We start from the raw sequence: 24,571 nt of genomic DNA on the forward strand, positions 1-24,571 counted from the left end.
CATCATCCATCAAACATCATCCATCATCCATCAAACATCATCCATCAAACATCGACCATCATCCATCATCCATCAAACATCATCCATCAAACATCGACCATCATCCATCATCCATCATCCATCAAACATCATCCATCAAACATCGACCATCATCCATCATCCATCATCCATCAAACATCATCCATCATCCATCGACCATCAACCATCATCCATCATCCATCATCCATCAAACATCATCCATCAAACATCAAACATCATCCATCAAACATCGACCATCATCCATCAAACATCAACCATCATCCATCATCCATCGACCATCATCCATCAACCATCATCCATCATCCATCGACCATCATCCATCATCCATCAACCATCATCCATCAAACATCAACCATCAACCATCAACCATCATCCATCATCCATCATCCATCATCCATCAAACATCGACCATCATCCATCATCCATCGACCATCATCCATCAAACATCAACCATCATCCATCATCCATCGACCATCATCCATCATCCATCATCCATCGACCATCAAACATCATCCATCATCCATCAAACATCAACCATCATCCATCATCCATCGACCATCATCCATCATCCATCATCCATCGACCATCAACCATCATCCATCAAACATCATCCATCAAACATCGACCATCGACCATCATCCATCAACCATCGACCATCGACCATCAAACATCGACCATCATCCATCATCCATCGACCATCATCCATCAACCATCATCCATCATCCATCGACCATCATCCATCATCCATCAACCATCATCCATCAAACATCAACCATCAACCATCATCCATCATCCATCGACCATCAACCATCATCCATCATCCATCAAACATCATCCATCATCCATCATCCATCGACCATCATCCATCATCCATCAAACATCATCCATCAAACATCGACCATCATCCATCATCCATCATACATCGACCATCATCCATCATCCATCATCCATCAAACATCATCCATCAAACATCGACCATCATCCATCAACCATCGACCATCGACCATCGAACATCGACCATCATCCATCAAACATCATCCATCAAACATCGACCATCGACCATCGACCATCATCCATTGACCATCGACCATCAAACATCGACCATCATCCATCATCCATCGACCATCATCCATCAACCATCATCCATCGACCATCATCCATCATCCACCATCCACCATCCATCAAACATCATCCATCAAACATCGACCATCATCCATCAACCATCGACCATCAAACATCGACCATCATCCATCAACCATCGACCATCGACCATCATCCATCGACCATCGACCATCGACCATCGACCATCAAACATCGACCATCATCCATCATCCATCGACCATCATCCATCAACCATCATCCATCATCCATCGACCATCATCCATCATCCACCATCCATCAAACATCAACCATCATCCATCAAACATCATCCATCAAACATCGACCATCGACCATCGACCATCATCCATCAACCATCGACCATCGACCATCAAACATCGACCATCATCCATCATCCATCGACCATCATCCATCATCCATCGACCATCATCCATCAACCATCATCCATCATCCATCGACCATCATCCATCATCCATCATCCATCGACCATCATCCATCAAACATCATCCATCAAACATCGACCATCATCCATCAAACATCATCCATCAAACATCGACCATCGACCATCGACCATCATCCATCAACCATCAACCATCGACCATCAAACATCGACCATCATCCATCATCCATCGACCATCATCCATCATCCATCGACCATCATCCATCAACCATCAACCATCATCCATCAAACATCAACCATCATCCATCATCCATCAAAAATCATCCATCATCCATCATCCATCGACCATCATCCATCATCCATCAAACATCATCCATCAAACATCGACCATCATCCATCATCCATCATCCATCAAACATCATCCATCATCCATCAAACATCATCCATCAAACATCGACCATCATCCATCATCCATCATCCATCAAACATCATCCATCATCCATCAAACATCATCCATCAAACATCGACCATCATCCATCATCCATCAAACATCATCCATCAAACATCGACCATCATCCATCATCCATCATCCATCAAACATCATCCATCAAACATCGACCATCATCCATCATCCATCATCCATCAAACATCATCCATCATCCATCGACCATCAACCATCATCCATCATCCATCATCCATCAAACATCATCCATCAAACATCAAACATCATCCATCAAACATCGACCATCATCCATCAAACATCAACCATCATCCATCATCCATCGACCATCATCCATCAACCATCATCCATCATCCATCGACCATCATCCATCATCCATCAACCATCATCCATCAAACATCAACCATCAACCATCAACCATCATCCATCATCCATCATCCATCATCCATCAAACATCGACCATCATCCATCATCCATCGACCATCATCCATCAAACATCAACCATCATCCATCATCCATCGACCATCATCCATCATCCATCATCCATCGACCATCAAACATCATCCATCATCCATCAAACATCAACCATCATCCATCATCCATCGACCATCATCCATCATCCATCATCCATCGACCATCAACCATCATCCATCATCCATCATCCATCATCCATCAAACATCATCCATCAAACATCAAACATCATCCATCAAACATCGACCATCATCCATCAAACATCAACCATCATCCATCATCCATCGACCATCATCCATCATCCATCATCCATCGACCATCAACCATCATCCATCATCCATCATCCATCAAACATCATCCATCAAACATCAAACATCATCCATCAAACATCGACCATCATCCATCAAACATCAACCATCATCCATCATCCATCGACCATCATCCATCATCCATCATCCATCGACCATCAAACATCATCCATCAAACATCATCCATCAAACATCAACCATCATCCATCATCCATCGACCATCATCCATTATCCATCATCCATCAACCATCATCCATCAAACATCATCCATCATCCATCATCCACCATCCATCAAACATCATCCATCATCCATCATCCATCGACCATCAACCATCATCCATCATCCATCATCCATCAAACATCATCCATCAAACATCAAACATCATCCATCGAACATCGACCATCATCCATCAAACATCAACCATCATCCATCATCCATCGACCATCATCCATCATCCATCGACCATCATCCATCATCCATCATCCATCAAACATCATCCATCATCCATCATCCACCATCCATCAAACATCATCCATCAACCATCGACCATCGACCATCAAACATCGACCATCATCCATCAAACATCGACCATCATCCATCAAACATCAACCATCATCCATCATCCATCGACCATCATCCATCATCCATCATCCATCGACCATCAACCATCATCCATCATCCATCATCCATCAAACATCATCCATCAAACATCAAACATCATCCATCAAACATCGACCATCATCCATCAAACATCAACCATCATCCATCATCCATCGACCATCATCCATCATCCATCATCCATCGACCATCAAACATCATCCATCAAACATCATCCATCAAACATCAACCATCATCCATCATCCATCGACCATCATCCATTATCCATCATCCATCAACCATCATCCATCAAACATCATCCATCATCCATCATCCACCATCCATCAAACATCATCCATCATCCATCATCCATCATCCATCAAACATCATCCATCATCCATCATCCACCATCCATCAAACATCATCCATCAACCATCGACCATCGACCATCAAACATCGACCATCATCCATCAAACATCATCCATCAAACATCGACCATCGACCATCGACCATCATCCATCAACCATCGACCATCGACCATCAAACATCGACCATCATCCATCATCCATCGACCATCATCCATCAACCATCATCCATCATCCATCGACCATCATCCATCATCCATCAACCATCATCCATCAAACATCAACCATCAACCATCATCCATCATCCATCGACCATCAACCATCATCCATCATCCATCATCCATCATCCATCATCCATCAAACATCATCCATCATCCATCATCCATCGACCATCATCCATCATCCATCAAACATCATCCATCAAACATCGACCATCATCCATCATCCATCATCCATCAAACATCATCCATCATCCATCGACCATCAACCATCATCCATCATCCATCAAACATCATCCATCAAACATCAAACATCATCCATCAAACATCGACCATCATCCATCAAACATCAACCATCATCCATCATCCATCGACCATCATCCATCAACCATCATCCATCATCCATCAACCATCATCCATCATCCATCAACCATCATCCATCATCCATCAACCATCATCCATCATCCATCAACCATCAAACATCAACCATCAACCATCATCCATCATCCATCATCCATCAACCATCATCCATCATCCATCAACCATCATCCATCAAACATCAACCATCATCCATCATCCATCGACCATCATCCATCAACCATCATCCATCATCCATCAACCATCATCCATCAAACATCAACCATCAACCATCATCCATCATCCATCGACCATCATCCATCATCCATCAACCATCATCCATCAAACATCAACCATCAACCATCATCCATCATCCATCGACCATCAACCATCATCCATCATCCATCAAACATCATCCATCAAACATCATCCATCATCCATCAAACATCATCCATCAACCATCAAACATCATCCATCATCCATCAACCATCATCCATCAAACATCATCCATCAAACATCAAACATCGACCATCATCCATCAAACATCAACCATCATCCATCATCCATCATCCATCGACCATCATCCATCATCCATCATCCATCGACCATCAACCATCATCCATCATCCATCAAACATCATCCATCAAACATCAACCATCATCCATCATCCATCGACCATCATCCATCATCCATCATCCATCAACCATCATCCATCATCCATCATCCATCAAACATCATCCATCAACCATCATCCATCATCCATCAACCATCATCCATCAAACATCAACCATCAACCATCATCCATCATCCATCGACCATCAACCATCATCCATCATCCATCATCCATCAAACATCAACCATCATCCATCATCCATCATCCATCAAACATCATCCATCATCCATCATCCATCAACCATCATCCATCATCCATCATCCATCAAACATCAACCATCATCCATCATCCATCAAACATCAACCATCATCCATCATCCATCATCCATCATCCATCAAACATCAACCATCAACCATCATCCATCATCCATCGACCATCAACCATCATCCATCATCCATCATCCATCAAACATCAACCATCATCCATCATCCATCATCCATCATCCATCAACCATCATCCATCATCCATCAACCATCATCCATCAAACATCAACCATCAACCATCATCCATCATCCATCGACCATCAACCATCATCCATCATCCATCATACATCAAACATCATCCATCAAACATCAAACATCATCCATCAAACATCATCCATCAAACATCATCCATCAAACATCATCCATCAACCATCAAACATCATCCATCATCCATCATCCATCGACCATCATCCATCAAACATCAAACATCATTCATCAAACATCGACCGTCGACCATCGACCATCATCCATCATCCATCATCCATCGACCATCATCCATCAAACATCGACCATCATCCATCATCCATCATCCATCAACCATCATCCATCATCCATCGACCATCATCCATCATCCATCAAACATCATCCATCAAACATCAACCATCATCCATCATCCATCAACCATCATCCATCATCCATCGACCATCATCCATCATCCATCATCCATCATCCATCAACCATCATCCATCATCCATCATCCATCAACCATCATCCATCAAACATCGACCGTCGACCATCATCCATCATCCATCGACCATCATCCATCAAACATCATCCATCATCCATCATCCATCGACCATCAACCATCAACCATCATCCATCATCCATCGACCATCATCCATCGACCGTCGACCATCATCCATCATCCATCGACCATCATCCATCAAACATCATCCATCATCCATCATCCATCGACCATCAACCATCAACCATCATCCATCATCCATCGACCATCATCCATCAAACATCAACCATCATCCATCATCCATCGACCATCATCCATCAAACATCGACCATCATCCATCATCCATCATCCATCAACCATCATCCATCATCCATCATCCATCAACCATCATCCATCATCCATCAACCATCATCCATCAAACATCGACCATCATCCATCAAACATCAACCATCATCCATCATCCATCGACCATCATCCATCAACCATCATCCATCATCCATCATCCATCATCCATCATCCATCAACCATCATCCATCAAACATCATCCATCAAACATCGACCATCATCCATCAAACATCAACCATCATCCATCATCCATCGACCATCATCCATCAACCATCATCCATCAACAATCATCCATCATCCATCATCCATCATCCATCAACCATCATCCATCAAACATCGACCATCATCCATCAAACATCAACCATCATCCATCATCCATCGACCATCATCCATCAACCATCATCCATCATCCATCATCAATCATCCATCAACCATCATCCATCATCCATCATCCATCAACCATCATCCATCAACCATCATCCATCATCCATCATCCATCAACCATCATCCATCATCCATCATCCATCATCCATCATCCATCAACCATCATCCATCAAACATCGACCATCATCCATCAAACATCGACCATCATCCATCAAACATCGACCATCATCCATCAAACATCAACCATCATCCATCAAACATCGACCATCATCCATCATCCATCATCCATCAACCATCATCCATCATCCATCATCCATCATCCATCAACCATCATCCATCATCCATCATCCATCATCCATCATCCATCAACCATCATCCATCAAACATTGACCATCATCCATCAAACATCGACCATCATCCATCAAACATCAACCATCAACCATCATCCATCAACCATCATCCATCAAACATCGACCATCATCCATCAAACATCAACCATCATTCATCAAACATCGACCGTCGACCATCGACCATCATCCATCATCCATCATCCATCGACCATCATCCATCAAACATCGACCATCATCCATCATCCATCATCCATCAACCATCATCCATCATCCATCGTCCATCATCCATCATCCATCAAACATCATCCATCAACCATCAAACATCAACCATCAAACATCATCCATCAACCATCATCCATCATCCATCATCCATCGACCATCAACCATCAACCATCATCCATCATCCATCGACCATCATCCATCGACCATCGACCATCATCCATCAAACATCAACCATCATCCATCATCCATCGACCATCATCCATCAAACATCGACCGTCGACCATCATCCATCAAACATCGACCGTCGACCATCATCCATCGACCATCATCCATCATCCATCATCCATCAACCATCATCCATCATCCATCAACCATCATCCATCAAACATCGACCGTCGACCATCATCCATCATCCATCGACCATCATCCATCAAACATCATCCATCATCCATCATCCATCAAACATCATCCATCAAACATCGACCGTCGACCATCATCCATCATCCATCGACCATCATCCATCAAACATCATCCATCATCCATCATCCATTGACCATCAACCATCAACCATCATCCATCGACCATCAACCATCAACCATCATCCATCATCCATCGACCATCAACCATCAACCATCATCCATCATCCATCGACCATCATCCATCATCCATCGACCATCATCCATCAAACATCATCCATCATCCATCATCCATCAAACATCGACCATCATCCATCAAACATCATCCATCAACCATCATCCATCATCCATCAACCATCATCCATCAAACATCGACCGTCGACCATCATCCATCATCCATCGACCATCATCCATCAAACATCATCCATCATCCATCATCCATTGACCATCAACCATCAACCATCATCCATCATCCATCGACCATCATCCATCGACCATCGACCATCATCCATCAAACATCAACCATCATCCATCATCCATCGACCATCATCCATCAAACATCGACCATCATCCATCATCCATCATCCATCAACCATCATCCATCATCCATCATCCATCAACCATCATCCATCATCCATCATCCATCATCCATCAACCATCATCCATCAAACATCGACCATCATCCATCAAACATCGACCATCATCCATCAAACATCGACCATCATCCATCAAACATCAACCATCATCCATCAACCATCATCCATCAACCATCATCCATCAACCATCATCCATCAAACATCGACCATCATCCATCATCCATCGACCATCATCCATCATCCATCAAACATCATCCATCAAACATCGACCATCGACCATCATCCATCATCCATCAACCATCATCCATCATCCATCATCCATCATCCATCATCCATCAAACATCATCCATCAAACATCGACCATCGACCATCATCCATCATCCATCAACCATCATCCATCATCCATCATCCATCGACCATCATCCATCAAACATCGACCATCATCCATCATCCATCATCCATCAACCATCATCCATCATCCATCATCCATCAACCATCATCCATCATCCATCATCCATCGACCATCATCCATCAAACATCAACCATCATCCATCAAACATCATCCATCAAACATCAACCATCATCCATCATCCATCGACCATCATCCATCAACCATCATCCATCAAACATCATCCATCAAACATCATCCATCGACCATCATCCATCAAACATCATCCATCATCCATCATCCATCAACCATCATCCATCATCCATCGACCATCATCCATCATCCATCGACCATCATCCATCAAACATCGACCATCATCCATCGATCATCATCCATCATCCATCATCCATCAAACATCATCCATCATCCATCGACCATCATCCATCATCCATCGACCATCATCCATCAAACATCGACCATCATCCATCAAACATCGACCATCATCCATCATCCATCATCCATCAACCATCATCCATCATCCATCATCCATCGAACATCATCCATCAAACATCAACCATCATCCATCATCCATCGACCATCATCCATCAACCATCATCCATCAAACATCATCCATCATCCATCATCCATCGAACATCATCCATCAAACATCAACCATCATCCATCATCCATCGACCATCATCCATCAACCATCATCCATCAAACATCATCCATCATCCATCAACCATCATCCATCAAACATCATCCATCAAACATCATCCATCAAACATCAACCATCATCCATCATCCATCGACCATCATCCATCAACCATCATCCATCAAACATCATCCATCAAACATCATCCATCGACCAACATCCATCAAACATCATCCATCATCCATCATCCATCAACCATCATCCATCATCCATCGACCATCATCCATCATCCATCGACCATCATCCATCAAACATCGACCATCATCCATCGATCATCATCCATCATCCATCATCCATCAACCATCATCCATCATCCATCGACCATCATCCATCAAACATCGACCATCATCCATCATCCATCAAACATCGACCATCATCCATCATCCATCATCCATCAAACATCGACCGTCGACCATCATCCATCAAACATCGACCATCATCCATCAAACATCGACCGTCGACCATCATCCATCAAACATCGACCATCATCCATCAAACATCGACCATCGACCATCATCCATCAAACATCGACCATCATCCATCATCCATCAAACATCGACCGTCGACCATCGACCATCATCCATCAAACATCGACCGTCGACCATCATCCATCAAACATCGACCATCATCCATCATCCATCAAACATCGACCATCATCCATCAAACATCGACCATCGACCATCATCCATCAAACATCGACCATCATCCATCATCCATCAAACATCGACCGTTGACCATCGACCATCATCCATCAAACATCGACCGTCGACCATCATCCATCAAACATCGACCATCATCCATCAAACATCGACCATCGACCATCATCCATCAAACATCGACCATCATCCATCATCCATCAAACATCGACCGTCGACCATCATCCATCAAACATCAAACATCAAACATCGACCGTCGACCATCATCCATCAACCATCAAACATCGACCATCATCCATCAAACATCGACCATCGACCATCATCCATCAAACATCGACCATCATCCATCATCCATCAAACATCGACCGTCGACCATCGACCATCATCCATCAAACATCAAACATCGACCGTCGACCATCATCCATCAACCATCAAACATCGACCGTCGACCATCATCCATCAACCATCAAACATCGACCGTCGACCGTCGACCATCGACCATCATCCATCAAACATCAAACATCGACCGTCGACCATCATCCATCAACCATCAAACATCGACCGTCGACCATCGACCATCATCCATCAAACATCGACCATCATCCATCAAACATCAAACATCGACCGTCGACCATCAATCACAGAAAACTATCTAACAAACTTCCTGTTTCTCTGAATATTCAGGTCACAACAACACCAGAGATAACGTCCAATCAGCAGAGTTCATTTGCATTATGGTAATGAGGTTTGAACTCAAGGTCCGCTCTGATTGGCTAAGCAGTCCGGGTCTAATCACAGCTCGCTTTAAATTCAGCGCCGTCTGATTTCACGTGTTGATGTCTGTATGTGTGTGTGCGAATGTGTGTGTGTGTGTGTGTGTGTGTGTGTGTGTGTGTGTGTGTGTGTGTGTGTGTGTGTGCGTGTGTGCTAACATTAGCTAAACGCGGTTTAGCCCCCTGAATGCGATGTGATATTGATGATGTTGATATTGATGATGTTGATATTGATGATGTTGATATTGATGATGTGATATTGATGATGTTGATATTGATGATGTGATATTGATGATGTGATATTGATGATGTGATATTGATGATATGATATTGATGATGTTGATATTGATGATATGATATTGATGATGTTGATATTGATGATGTTGATATTGATGATGTGATATTGATGATGTGATATTGATGATGTTGATATTGATGATGTGATATTGATAATGTGATATTGATGATATGATATTGATGATGTTGATATTGATGATGTTGATATTGATGATGTGATATTGATGATATGATATTGATGATGTTGATATTGATGATATGATATTGATGATGTGATATTGATGATGTGATATTGATGATATGATATTGATGATGTGATAATGATGATATGATATTGATGATGTGATATTGATGACATGATATTGATGATGTTGATATTGATGATATGATATTGATGATGTGATATTGATGATGTGATATTGATGATATGATATTGATGATGTTGATATTGATGATATGATATTGATGATGTGATATTGATGATATGATATTGATGATATGATATTGATGATGTGATATTGATGATATGATATTGATGATGTTGATATTGATGATATGATATTGATGATGTGATATTGATGATATGATATTGATGATGTTGATATTGATGATATGATATTGATGATATGATATTGATGATGTTGATATTGATGATATGATATTGATGATGTGATATTGATGATATGATATTGATGATATGATATTGATGATGTGATATTGATGATATGATATTGATGATGTTGATATTGATGATATGATATTGATGATGTGATATTGATGATATGATATTGATGATGTTGATATTGATGATATGATATTGATGATGTGATATTGATGATATGATATTGATGATGTGATATTGATGATATGATATTGATGATGTTGATATTGATGTGATATTGATGATGTGATATTGATGATGTGATATTGATGATATGATATTGATGATATGATATTGATGATATGATATTGATGATGTTGATATTGATGATGTGATATTGATGATATGATATTGATGATATGATATTGATGATATGATATTGATGATGTGATATTGATGATGTGATATTGATGATATGATATTGATGATGTGATATTGATGATATGATATTGATGATGTTGATATTGATGATATGATATTGATGATATGATATTGATGATGTTGATATTGATGATATGATATTGATGATGTTGATATTGATGATGTGATATTGATGATGTGATATTGATGATGTTGATATTGATGATGTTGATATTGATGATGTGATATTGATGATGTGATATTGATGATGTTGATATTGATGATGTATATATTGATGATGTTGATATTGATGATGTTGATATTGATGATGTTGATATTGATGATGTGATATTGATGATGTTGATATTGATGATGTTGATATTGATGATATGATATTGATGATATGATATTGATGATGTTGATATTGATGATGTGATATTGATGATGTGATATTGATATTGATATTGATGATTTGATTTCAGCCTCTGGTCTCGTTATTCTTAGTGAAGCTTCCTGAAAGCGTCAAGTCGGGTGAACAAAGACGTTATTTTTGGCACAGATGCAGCTCCGTATAATCGAGTTATGAGTCCGTTACGCCGAGCTGCTGAATCACAGCACCGATTATTCCAGCGTGACCCGAAGGCAGCATCATAGCGTGGTCCCGACGGAGGTCGATCAGCTGGAAACGTCCCGCGGAGCGAAGTGTTTCTCCTCCGCCGCGCCCCCTCTGTCTCCGCTAACACCATTAGCAAAGTGCATGCTAACTGAGTTAGCTGAGGGATCGGGTGACGCTAACAGGCGGTGCGTTCACTGACCTCCGTCCTCTCAGCTCTCACATCATCACTCATCACTCTAATGGAGAGACGCCCTGTGTCCGTCCCAGCGGGCCGAGGGACCAACGGGTTCACGTCATCATCATCATCATCATCATTGTCAAATACTCAAGTACCTCAAAATTGTACTTGAGTAAATGTACTTAGTTACTTTCCATCACTTCTCTCCTTTCTTTCTTCCTTCCTTCCTTCTTTCCTTTTCTCCTTCTCTCTCTCCTTCCTTCTCTCCTTCCTTCGTTCTCTTCCTTCCTTCCTTCCTTCCAGCCTCTGATTGGCCGAGAGGAGCTGATCAGGTGTTTTTAGTGTTTCCGTCCAGCAGCTGCAGCGAATCTCTGAATCTATTTCTCCGTCCACAGCCGTGATGTCACAGCTCCCAGCATGCCTCACTGTGATTTACGGTTTAATCTGTGCAGGTCTGTGAAGGTCAGGTGGATCAGATCCAGGTCCAGGTCATTCGTCAGGCTTCCTGACAGACAGGCTGAAGAACAGAGACCTGCTGACGGATTAAAGCTGAGACCGGCTCAGACAGTACCAGGATTCCTCTATACTGTTGGACACACCTGGTAGCTGCTTCATATCCAAACACCAGAGAATACTGGACCAAACCAGGACTAAAACACCAGAGAATACTGGACCAAACCAGGACCAAAACACCAGAGAATACTGGACCAAACCAGGACTAAAACACCAGAGAATACTGGACCAAACCAGGACCAAAACACCAGAGAATATTGGACCAAACCAGGACTAAAACACCAGAGAATACTGGACCAAACCAGGACTAAAACACCAGAGAATACTGGACCAAACCAGGACTAAAACACCAGAGAATACTGGACCAAACGAGGACCAAAACACCAGAGAATATTGGACCAAACCAGGACTAAAACACCAGAGAATACTGGACCAAACCAGGACTAAAACACCAGAGAATACTGGACCAAACCAGGACTAAAACACCAGAGAATACTGGACCAAACCAGGACCAAAACACCAGAGAATATTGGACCAAACCAGGACTAAAAAAACAGAGAATACTGGACCAAACCAGGACTAAAACACCAGAGAATACTGGACCAAACCAGGACTAAAACACCAGAGAATACTGGACCAAACCAGGACTAAAACACCAGAGAATACTGGACCAAACCAGGACCAAAACACCAGAGAATATTGGACCAAACCAGGACTAAAAAAACAGAGAATACTGGACCAAACCAGGACCAAAACACCAGAGAATATTGGACCAAACCAGGACCAAAACACCAGAGAATATTGGACCAAACCAGGACTAAAACACCAGAGAATACTGGACCAAACCAGGACCAAAACACCAGAGAATATTGGACCAAACCAGGACTAAAACACCAGAGAATACTGGACCAAACCAGGACCAAAACACCAGAGAATATTGGACCAAACCAGGACTAAAAAAACAGAGAATACTGGACCAAACCAGGACTAAAACACCAGAGAATACTGGACCAAACCCAGACCAAAACACCAGATAATACTGGACCAAACCAGGACTAAAAAAACAGAGAATACTGGACCAAACCAGGACCAAAACATCAGAGAATACTGGACCAAACCAGGACTAAAAAAACAGAGAATACTGGACCAAACCAGGACCAAAACACCAGAGAATACTGGACCAAACCAGGACTAAAACACCAGAGAATACTGGACCAAACCAGGACCAAAACACCAGAGAATACTGGACCAAATCAGGACCAAAACACCAGAGAATATTGGACCAAACCAGGACTAAAAAAACAGAGAATACTGGACCAAACCAGGACTAAAACACCAGATAATACTGGACCAAACCCAGACCAAAACACCAGATAATACTGGGCCAAACCAGGACTAAAAAAACAGAGAATACTGGACCAAACCAGGACCAAAACATCAGAGAATACTGGACCAAACCAGGACTAAAAAAACAGAGAATACTGGACCAAACCAGGACCAAAACACCAGAGAATACTGGACCAAACCAGGACTAAAACACCAGAGAATACTGGACCAAACCCAGACCAAAACACCAGATAATACTGGACCAAACCAGGACCAAAACACCAGAGAATATTGGACCAAACCAGGACTAAAAAAACAGAGAATACTGGACCAAACCAGGACTAAAACACCAGAGAATACTGGACCAAACCCAGACCAAAACACCAGATAATACTGGACCAAACCAGGACTAAAAAAACAGAGAATACTGGACCAAACCAGGACCAAAACATCAGAGAATACTGGACCAAACCAGGACTAAAAAAACAGAGAATACTGGACCAAACCAGGACCAAAACACCAGAGAATACTGGACCAAACCAGGACTAAAACACCAGAGAATACTGGACCAAACCAGGACCAAAACACCAGAGAATACTGGACCAAATCAGGACCAAAACACCAGAGAATATTGGACCAAACCAGGACTAAAAAAACAGAGAATACTGGACCAAACCAGGACTAAAACACCAGATAATACTGGACCAAACCAGGACTAAATAAACAGAGAATACTGGACCAAACCAGGACAAAAACATCAGAGAATACTGGACCAAACCAGGACTAAAAAAACAGAGAATACTGGACCAAACCAGGACCAAAACACCAGAGAATACTGGACCAAACCAGGACTAAAACACCAGAGAATACTGGACCAAACCAGGACCAAAACACCAGAGAATATTGGACCAAACCAGGACTAAAAAAACAGAGAATACTGGACCAAACCAGCACTAAAACACCAGAGAATACTGGACCAAACCAGGACCAAAACACCAGAGAATATTGGACCAAACCAGGACTAAAAAAACAGAGAATACTGGACCAAACCAGGACTAAAACACCAGATAATACTGGACCAAACCCAGACCAAAACACCAGATAATACTGGACCAAACCAGGACCAAAACACCAGAGAATATTGGACCAAACCAGGACTAAAACACCAGAGAATACTGGACCAAACCAGGACTAAAACACCAGAGAATACTGGACCAAACCAGGACTAAAACACCAGAGAATACTGGACCAAACGAGGACCAAAACACCAGAGAATATTGGACCAAACCAGGACTAAAACACCAGAGAATACTGGACCAAACCAGGACTAAAACACCAGAGAATACTGGACCAAACCAGGACTAAAACACCAGAGAATACTGGACCAAACCAGGACCAAAACACCAGAGAATATTGGACCAAACCAGGACTAAAAAAACAGAGAATACTGGACCAAACCAGGACTAAAACACCAGAGAATACTGGACCAAACCAGGACTAAAACACCAGAGAATACTGGACCAAACCAGGACTAAAACACCAGAGAATACTGGACCAAACCAGGACCAAAACACCAGAGAATATTGGACCAAACCAGGACTAAAAAAACAGAGAATACTGGACCAAACCAGGACCAAAACACCAGAGAATATTGGACCAAACCAGGACCAAAACACCAGAGAATATTGGACCAAACCAGGACTAAAACACCAGAGAATACTGGACCAAACCAGGACCAAAACACCAGAGAATATTGGACCAAACCAGGACTAAAACACCAGAGAATACTGGACCAAACCAGGACCAAAACACCAGAGAATATTGGACCAAACCAGGACTAAAAAAACAGAGAATACTGGACCAAACCAGGACTAAAACACCAGAGAATACTGGACCAAACCCAGACCAAAACACCAGATAATACTGGACCAAACCAGGACTAAAAAAACAGAGAATACTGGACCAAACCAGGACCAAAACATCAGAGAATACTGGACCAAACCAGGACTAAAAAAACAGAGAATACTGGACCAAACCAGGACCAAAACACCAGAGAATACTGGACCAAACCAGGACTAAAACACCAGAGAATACTGGACCAAACCAGGACCAAAACACCAGAGAATACTGGACCAAATCAGGACCAAAACACCAGAGAATATTGGACCAAACCAGGACTAAAAAAACAGAGAATACTGGACCAAACCAGGACTAAAACACCAGATAATACTGGACCAAACCCAGACCAAAACACCAGATAATACTGGGCCAAACCAGGACTAAAAAAACAGAGAATACTGGACCAAACCAGGACCAAAACATCAGAGAATACTGGACCAAACCAGGACTAAAAAAACAGAGAATACTGGACCAAACCAGGACCAAAACACCAGAGAATACTGGACCAAACCAGGACTAAAACACCAGAGAATACTGGACCAAACCCAGACCAAAACACCAGATAATACTGGACCAAACCAGGACCAAAACACCAGAGAATATTGGACCAAACCAGGACTAAAAAAACAGAGAATACTGGACCAAACCAGGACTAAAACACCAGAGAATACTGGACCAAACCCAGACCAAAACACCAGATAATACTGGACCAAACCAGGACTAAAAAAACAGAGAATACTGGACCAAACCAGGACCAAAACATCAGAGAATACTGGACCAAACCAGGACTAAAAAAACAGAGAATACTGGACCAAACCAGGACCAAAACACCAGAGAATACTGGACCAAACCAGGACTAAAACACCAGAGAATACTGGACCAAACCAGGACCAAAACACCAGAGAATACTGGACCAAATCAGGACCAAAACACCAGAGAATACTGGACCAAACCAGGACTAAAACACCAGATAATACTGGACCAAACCAGGACTAAATAAACAGAGAATACTGGACCAAACCAGGACAAAAACATCAGAGAATACTGGACCAAACCAGGACTAAAAAAACAGAGAATACTGGACCAAACCAGGACCAAAACACCAGAGAATACTGGACCAAACCAGGACTAAAACACCAGAGAATACTGGACCAAACCAGGACCAAAACACCAGAGAATATTGGACCAAACCAGGACTAAAAAAACAGAGAATACTGGACCAAACCAGCACTAAAACACCAGAGAATACTGGACCAAACCAGGACCAAAACACCAGAGAATATTGGACCAAACCAGGACTAAAAAAACAGAGAATACTGGACCAAACCAGGACTAAAACACCAGATAATACTGGACCAAACCCAGACCAAAACACCAGATAATACTGGACCAAACCAGGACTAAAAAAATAGAGAATACTGGACCAAACCAGGACCAAAACATCAGAGAATACTGGACCAAACCAGGACCAAAACACCAGAGAATATTGGACCAAACCAGGACTAAAAAAACAGAGAATACTGGACCAAACCAGGACTAAAACACCAGAGAATACTGGACCAAACCAGCACTAAAACACCAGAGAATACTGGACCAAACCAGCACTAAAACACCAGAGAATACTGGACCAAACCAGGACCAAAACACCAGAGAATACTGGACCAAACCAGGACTAAAAAAACAGAGAATACTGGACCAAACCAGGACCAAAACACCAGAGAATACTGGACCAAACCAGGACTAAAACACCAGAGAATACTGGACCAAACCAGGACTAAAACACCAGAGAATACTGGACCAAACCAGGACCAAAACACCAGAGAATATTGGACCAAACCAGGACTAAAAAAACAGAGAATACTGGACCAAACCAGCACTAAAACACCAGAGAATACTGGACCAAACCAGGACCAAAACACCAGAGAATATTGGACCAAACCAGGACTAAAAAAACAGAGAATACTGGACCAAACCAGGACTAAAACACCAGAGAATACTGGACCAAACCCAGACCAAAACACCAGATAATACTGGGCCAAACCAGGACTAAAAAAACAGAGAATACTGGACCAAACCAGGACCAAAACATCAGAGAATACTGGACCAAACCAGGACTAAAAAAACAGAGAATACTGGACCAAACCAGGACCAAAACACCAGAGAATACTGGACCAAACCAGGACTAAAACACCAGAGAATACTGGACCAAACCAGGACCAAAACACCAGAGAATATTGGACCAAACCAGGACTAAAAAAACAGAGAATACTGGACCAAACCAGGACTAAAACACCAGATAATACTGGACCAAACCCAGACCAAAACACCAGATAATACTGGACCAAACCAGGACTAAAAAAACAGAGAATACTGGACCAAACCAGGACCAAAACACCAGAGAATACTGGACCAAACCAGGACTAAAACACCAGATAATACTGGACCAAACCAGGACTAAAACACCAGATAATACTGGACCAAACCAGGACTAAAACACCAGATAATACTGGACCAAACCCAGACCAAAACACCAGAGAATATTGGACCAAACCAGGACTAAAGCACCAGGACCAGAATTGTGGACCAAGCGGGGACTAAAAAAGCAGAGAATAAACACAGGTCTGAGGGAGATCTGTGTCCAGAACTTGTTGTATTAAATGAGTTCATCACTAGATGAATGAAGCCTTAACTTAGATCTATTTTCCTCTTTTTTATGGTATATTTTGTGCGTTATGTTTTATTTTAAAGCTCTTTAATACTCAGATGAACTCAGGACTGTTCCCAGAGCAGCTTTATTATTTCTGTCCAACAGTTACATGATCGACGTCCTCCGGAGACACTCTCACTCCTGTGTTAATGTAACCTGAGTCGGTCCTGACAGGCTCAGCGACAATATGCACAGTGTTTCCTTCAGGTACAGACAAGAAGCTACAAGCTACGAGACAAAACTATCTGATCTGATGTCCAAAACCTGATCCTACACAAGCGCGCGCGCGCACACGCACGCACGCACACACACACGCACACACAAACACACACACACACACACAGGTTTTTGTTTTTTTGTAAGGAGAAACCTCCATCTTGCCATCCAAACCAGGGCTAAAACACCAAAGAATATTGGACCAAACCAGGACTAAATGTGGGACCAAACCAGGACTAAATATTGGACCAAACCAGGACTAAAACACCGGATAATATTGGACCAAACTAGGACTAAATATTGGACCAAACCAGGACTAAATATTGGACCAAACCATGACTAAATATTGGACCAAACCAGGACTAAAACACCGGATAATATTGGATCAAACTAGGACTAAATATTGGACCAAACTAGGACTAAATATTGGACCAAACCAGGACTAAATATTGGACCAAACCAGGACTAAATATTGGACCAAACCATGACTAAATATTGGACCAAACCAGGACTGAATATTGGACCAAACCATGACTAAATATTGGACCAAACCAGGACTAAATATTGGACCAAACCAGGAATAAATATTGGACCAAACCACGACTAAATACTGGACCAAACCAGGACTGAATATTGGACCAAACCATGACTAAAACACTGGATAATATTGGACCAAACTAGGACTAAATATTGGACCAAACCAGAACTAAATATTGAACCAAACCAGGACTAAATACTGGACCAAACCATGACAAAATATTGGACCAAACCAGGACTGAATATTGGACCAAACCATGACTAAATATTGGACCAAACCAGGACTAAATATTGGACCAAACTAGGACTAAATATTGGACCAAACCAGGACTAAATATTGGACCAAACCAGGACTAAATATTGGACCAAACCAGGACTGAATATTGGACCAAACCATGACTAAAACACCGGATAATATTGGACCAAACTAGGACTAAATATTGAACCAAACCAGGACTAAATATTGGACCAAACCAGGACTAAATATTGGACCAAACCAGGACTAAATATTGGACCAAACCAGGACTAAATATTGGACCAAACCATGACTAAATATTGAACCAAACCAGGACTAAATATTGGACCAAACCAGGACTAAATATTGGACCAAACCATGACAAAATATTGGACCAAACCAGGACTAAATATTGGACCAAACCTGGACTAAATATTGACCAAACCAGGACTAAATATTGGACCAAACCAGGACTAAATATTGGACCAAACCATGACTAAATATTGGACCAAACCAGGACTAAATATTGGACCAAACCAGGACTAAATATTGGACCAAACCAGGACTAAGTATTGGACCAAACCATGACTAAATATTGGACCAAACCATGACTAAATATTGGACCAAACCAGGACTAAATATTGGACCAAACCTGAACTAAATATTGAACCAGACCATGACTAAATATTGGACCAAACCAGGACTAAATATTTGACCAAACCAGGACTAAATATTTGACCAAACCATGACTAAATATTGGACCAAACCATGACTAAATATTGGACCAAACCAGGACTAAATATTGGACCAAACCTGGACTAAATATTGAACCAAACCATGACTAAATATTGGACCAAACCAGGACTAAATATTTGACCAAACCATGACTAAATATTGGACCAAACTAGGACTAAATATTGGACCAAACCAGGACTAAATATTGGACCAAACCAGGACTAAATATTGGACCAAACCAGGACTAAATATTGGACAAAACCAGGACTAAATATTGGACCAAACCTGGACTAAATATTGAACCAAACCAGGACTAAATATTGGACCAAACCAGGACTAAATATTTGACAAAACCAGGACTAAATATTGGACCAAACTATGACTAAATATTGGACCAAACCAGGACTAAATATTGGACCAAACCAGGACTAAATATTGGACCAAACCAGGACAAAATATTGGACAAAACCTGGACTAAAACACCAGATAATACTGGACCAAACCAGGACTAAAACACCAGAGAATACTGGACCAAACCAGGACTAAAACACCAGAGAATACTGGACCAAACCAGGACTAAAACACCAGATAATACTGGACCAAACCAGGACTAAAACACCAGAGAATATTGGACCAAACCAGGACTAAAACACCAGATAATATTGGACCAAACCAGGACTAAAACATCAGAGAATATTGGACCAAACCAGGACTAAAACACCAGAGAATATTGGACCAAACCAGGACTAAAACACCAGAGAATATTGGACCAAACCAGGACTAAAACACCAGAGAATATTGGACCAAACCAGGACTAAAACACCAGATAATACTGGACCAAACCAGGACTAAAACACCAGTTGTTGAGTTTGTGTCTGTGCAGCTCATATAACTATATAGACCTATTAGTGTGTTTCTATTGATGACACTGTGTTCATAAATACATCTTGTTGCTGTCGACATAAAAATATACATATACATACATAATAATATACATACATAATAATATACATACATAATAATATACATATACATACATAATAATATACATACATAATAATATACATACATAATAATATGTATACCGTAATAATAAACAACTAAAAAACTTTTCAAACTTTAAAGTGCTACCAAAATAAAAGCATCAGGTGTTTTTCTGCCTGTGAACTCTGACACGTTGAAGTATATATAATCTGACAGTAGTACTGAAGTACTGATATGAGTTATGGATGGTACACATTCCTGAGGCGTGTAATATTCAGAAACGCACGCACGCACCAGTAGCCGCCACATGTTCACTGCAACAGTCTCTTTGTCTCTGGTTACCACGGCGACTAATGATGAACTCAACACCGTGTGTGTGTGTGTGTGTGTGTGTGTGTGTGTGTGTGTGTGTGCGTGTGTGCGTGCGTGCGTAAATCACAGTTAGCTTGTGGAGCTTTGCAGTACTGATCTGTGGTTAGCTTAGCTTAGCACAAACACTGGAAGCGGGGGGAAACTGTTAGCCAGTCTGTGTGGAGTGAACGCTCAGACATGAAACTGACATCATTCTTCTTCTGTGGTTCTGGGGAACACAGCGGAGGACATGATTACCCAGAATGCCTCAGTGTATGAGGTGAGCTTCAGGTTAAAGCTGTAAACACCAGAAGAGAGAGACACATGTCCAGAGCACCGAGGAGGAGGACAAGTTGTAGAAGACGACTCACCCGAAAATCTGCCAGCTGTCAATCAAACTGCCCCCCCCCGCCCAGTCAGAAACAACAGGAAGCTGCTGCTTTATGACCTGAGAGGTGAAGCAAACACACAGTGACCCCCCCTCCATGGAGGTCATGTGACCCCTGTTGGCCCCCGAGACCCCGTATGGTCCTCTATTATCTCTACACCTGTCAGTCATCAGACGAGGAGGAGAGGAGGAGGAGGAGAGGAGGAGGAGGAGAGGAGGAGGAGGAGAGAAGGAGGAGAGGAGGAGAGGAGGAGCAGAGGAGGAGGAGAGGAGGAGAGGAGGAGGAGGAGAGGAGGAGGAGAGGAGGAGAGGAGGAGGAGGAGGAGGAGAGGAGGAGGAGGAGGAGGAGGGAGGAGGAGGAGGAGAGGAGGAGGAGAGGAGGAGGAGAGGAGGAGAGGAGGAGGAGAGGAGGAGGAGGAGAGGAGGAGGAGGAGAGGAGGAGGAGGAGAGGAGGAGAGGAGGAGGAGAGGAGGAGAGGAGGAGGAGGAGGAGGAGAGGAGGAGGAGAGGAGGAGATGAGGAGAGGGAGAGGAGGAGGAGGAGGAGGAGAGGAGAGGAGGAGGAGGAGAGGAGGAGAGGAGGAGGAGAGGAGGAGAGGAGGAGAGGAGGAGGAGAGGAGGAGAGGAGGAGAGGGAGAGGAGGAGGAGGAGGAGGAGAGGAGAGGAGGAGGAGAGGAGGAGGAGAGGAGGAGGAGGAGGAGAGGAGGAGGAGAGGAGGAGAGGGAGAGGAGGAGGAGAGGAGGAGGAGGAGGACGTTCCCAACGCTTAGAAAAAGTGGAGCGGGGGGGAAACTGATAGCCTAGCTCCACCCTCCCAGTTCTTCTGAGGCTCACAGCTGCTGGTTTCACTGGTGGATTTAAAACCTGCTGACTGAACCAGTTTGTGATTTTCTAATGAAAGCAGTTTAAACCTTCTTCAGGCTCTGAGCTGTGCTCCTCTTCCTCACAGCTGATCTTCATCATTAAAGCTGATTGGTTGTTGTTAATCTGAGTAATATGATGTGAACGAGGGATTTATTCCTCTATTGCTCTGAGCAGCAGAAGCCTCCTCCTCCTCCTCCTCCTCCTCCTCCTCCTCGTCTTCCTCACTGGTTTACACAGATCAGCAGCATGGTGAGGAGCTCTGAGCTCTGTGACATCAGGTTTACAGCTGAGAGCAACAGAACAGGGTTCTACAGAGAACCTGTACGTTCTGTACTGAAGCATGTTCACTTTGCTGATGCCGACCTCACATCACTGTCGCAGACATATTTACAATGTTGGAATAAAAGCAGGAGAGTTTTGTAGAGTTGCGGTGCGCCCACGGCGCTAGACGCGCTTTAGAGGTTTACCTCCATGTACTAACAACGTTTCATCAGCCGTGAATGAAATAACCTCCGTAACAACAACGACAATGACGACAGCAACAACAACGACAACAATGACGACAATGACGACAACGACGACAACAATGACGACAGCAACAACAACAACGACGACAATGACGACAGCAACAACGACGACAATGACCACAGCAACAACAACAACGACGACAATGACCACAGCAACAACAACGACGACGACAACAATGACGACAATGACAACAACGACAACAATGCCGACAATGACTACAGCAACAGCAACGACGACAACGACAACAACGACAACAATGACAACGATGACGACAGCAAAAACAACGACAACAACAACATTGACGACAGCAACAACAATGACAACAATGATGACAGCAACAACAACGACGACAATGGCGACAGCAACAACAACGACGA

General features: G+C 42.4%; 1 protein-coding gene across 7 annotated transcripts in view; it reads right to left on the bottom strand.

The window, feature by feature from the left end:
- efna2b (ephrin-A2b) overlaps window positions 1–24,571 on the bottom strand; it is a 124,529-nt gene that overhangs the window by 47,692 nt on the left and 52,266 nt on the right. The gene's annotated exons all lie outside the window — the stretch shown is intronic.

This window comes from Sebastes fasciatus, chromosome 5 (genome assembly GCF_043250625.1).
Source record: "Sebastes fasciatus isolate fSebFas1 chromosome 5, fSebFas1.pri, whole genome shotgun sequence".
NCBI classification, from domain to species: Eukaryota; Metazoa; Chordata; class Actinopteri; order Perciformes; family Sebastidae; genus Sebastes; species Sebastes fasciatus.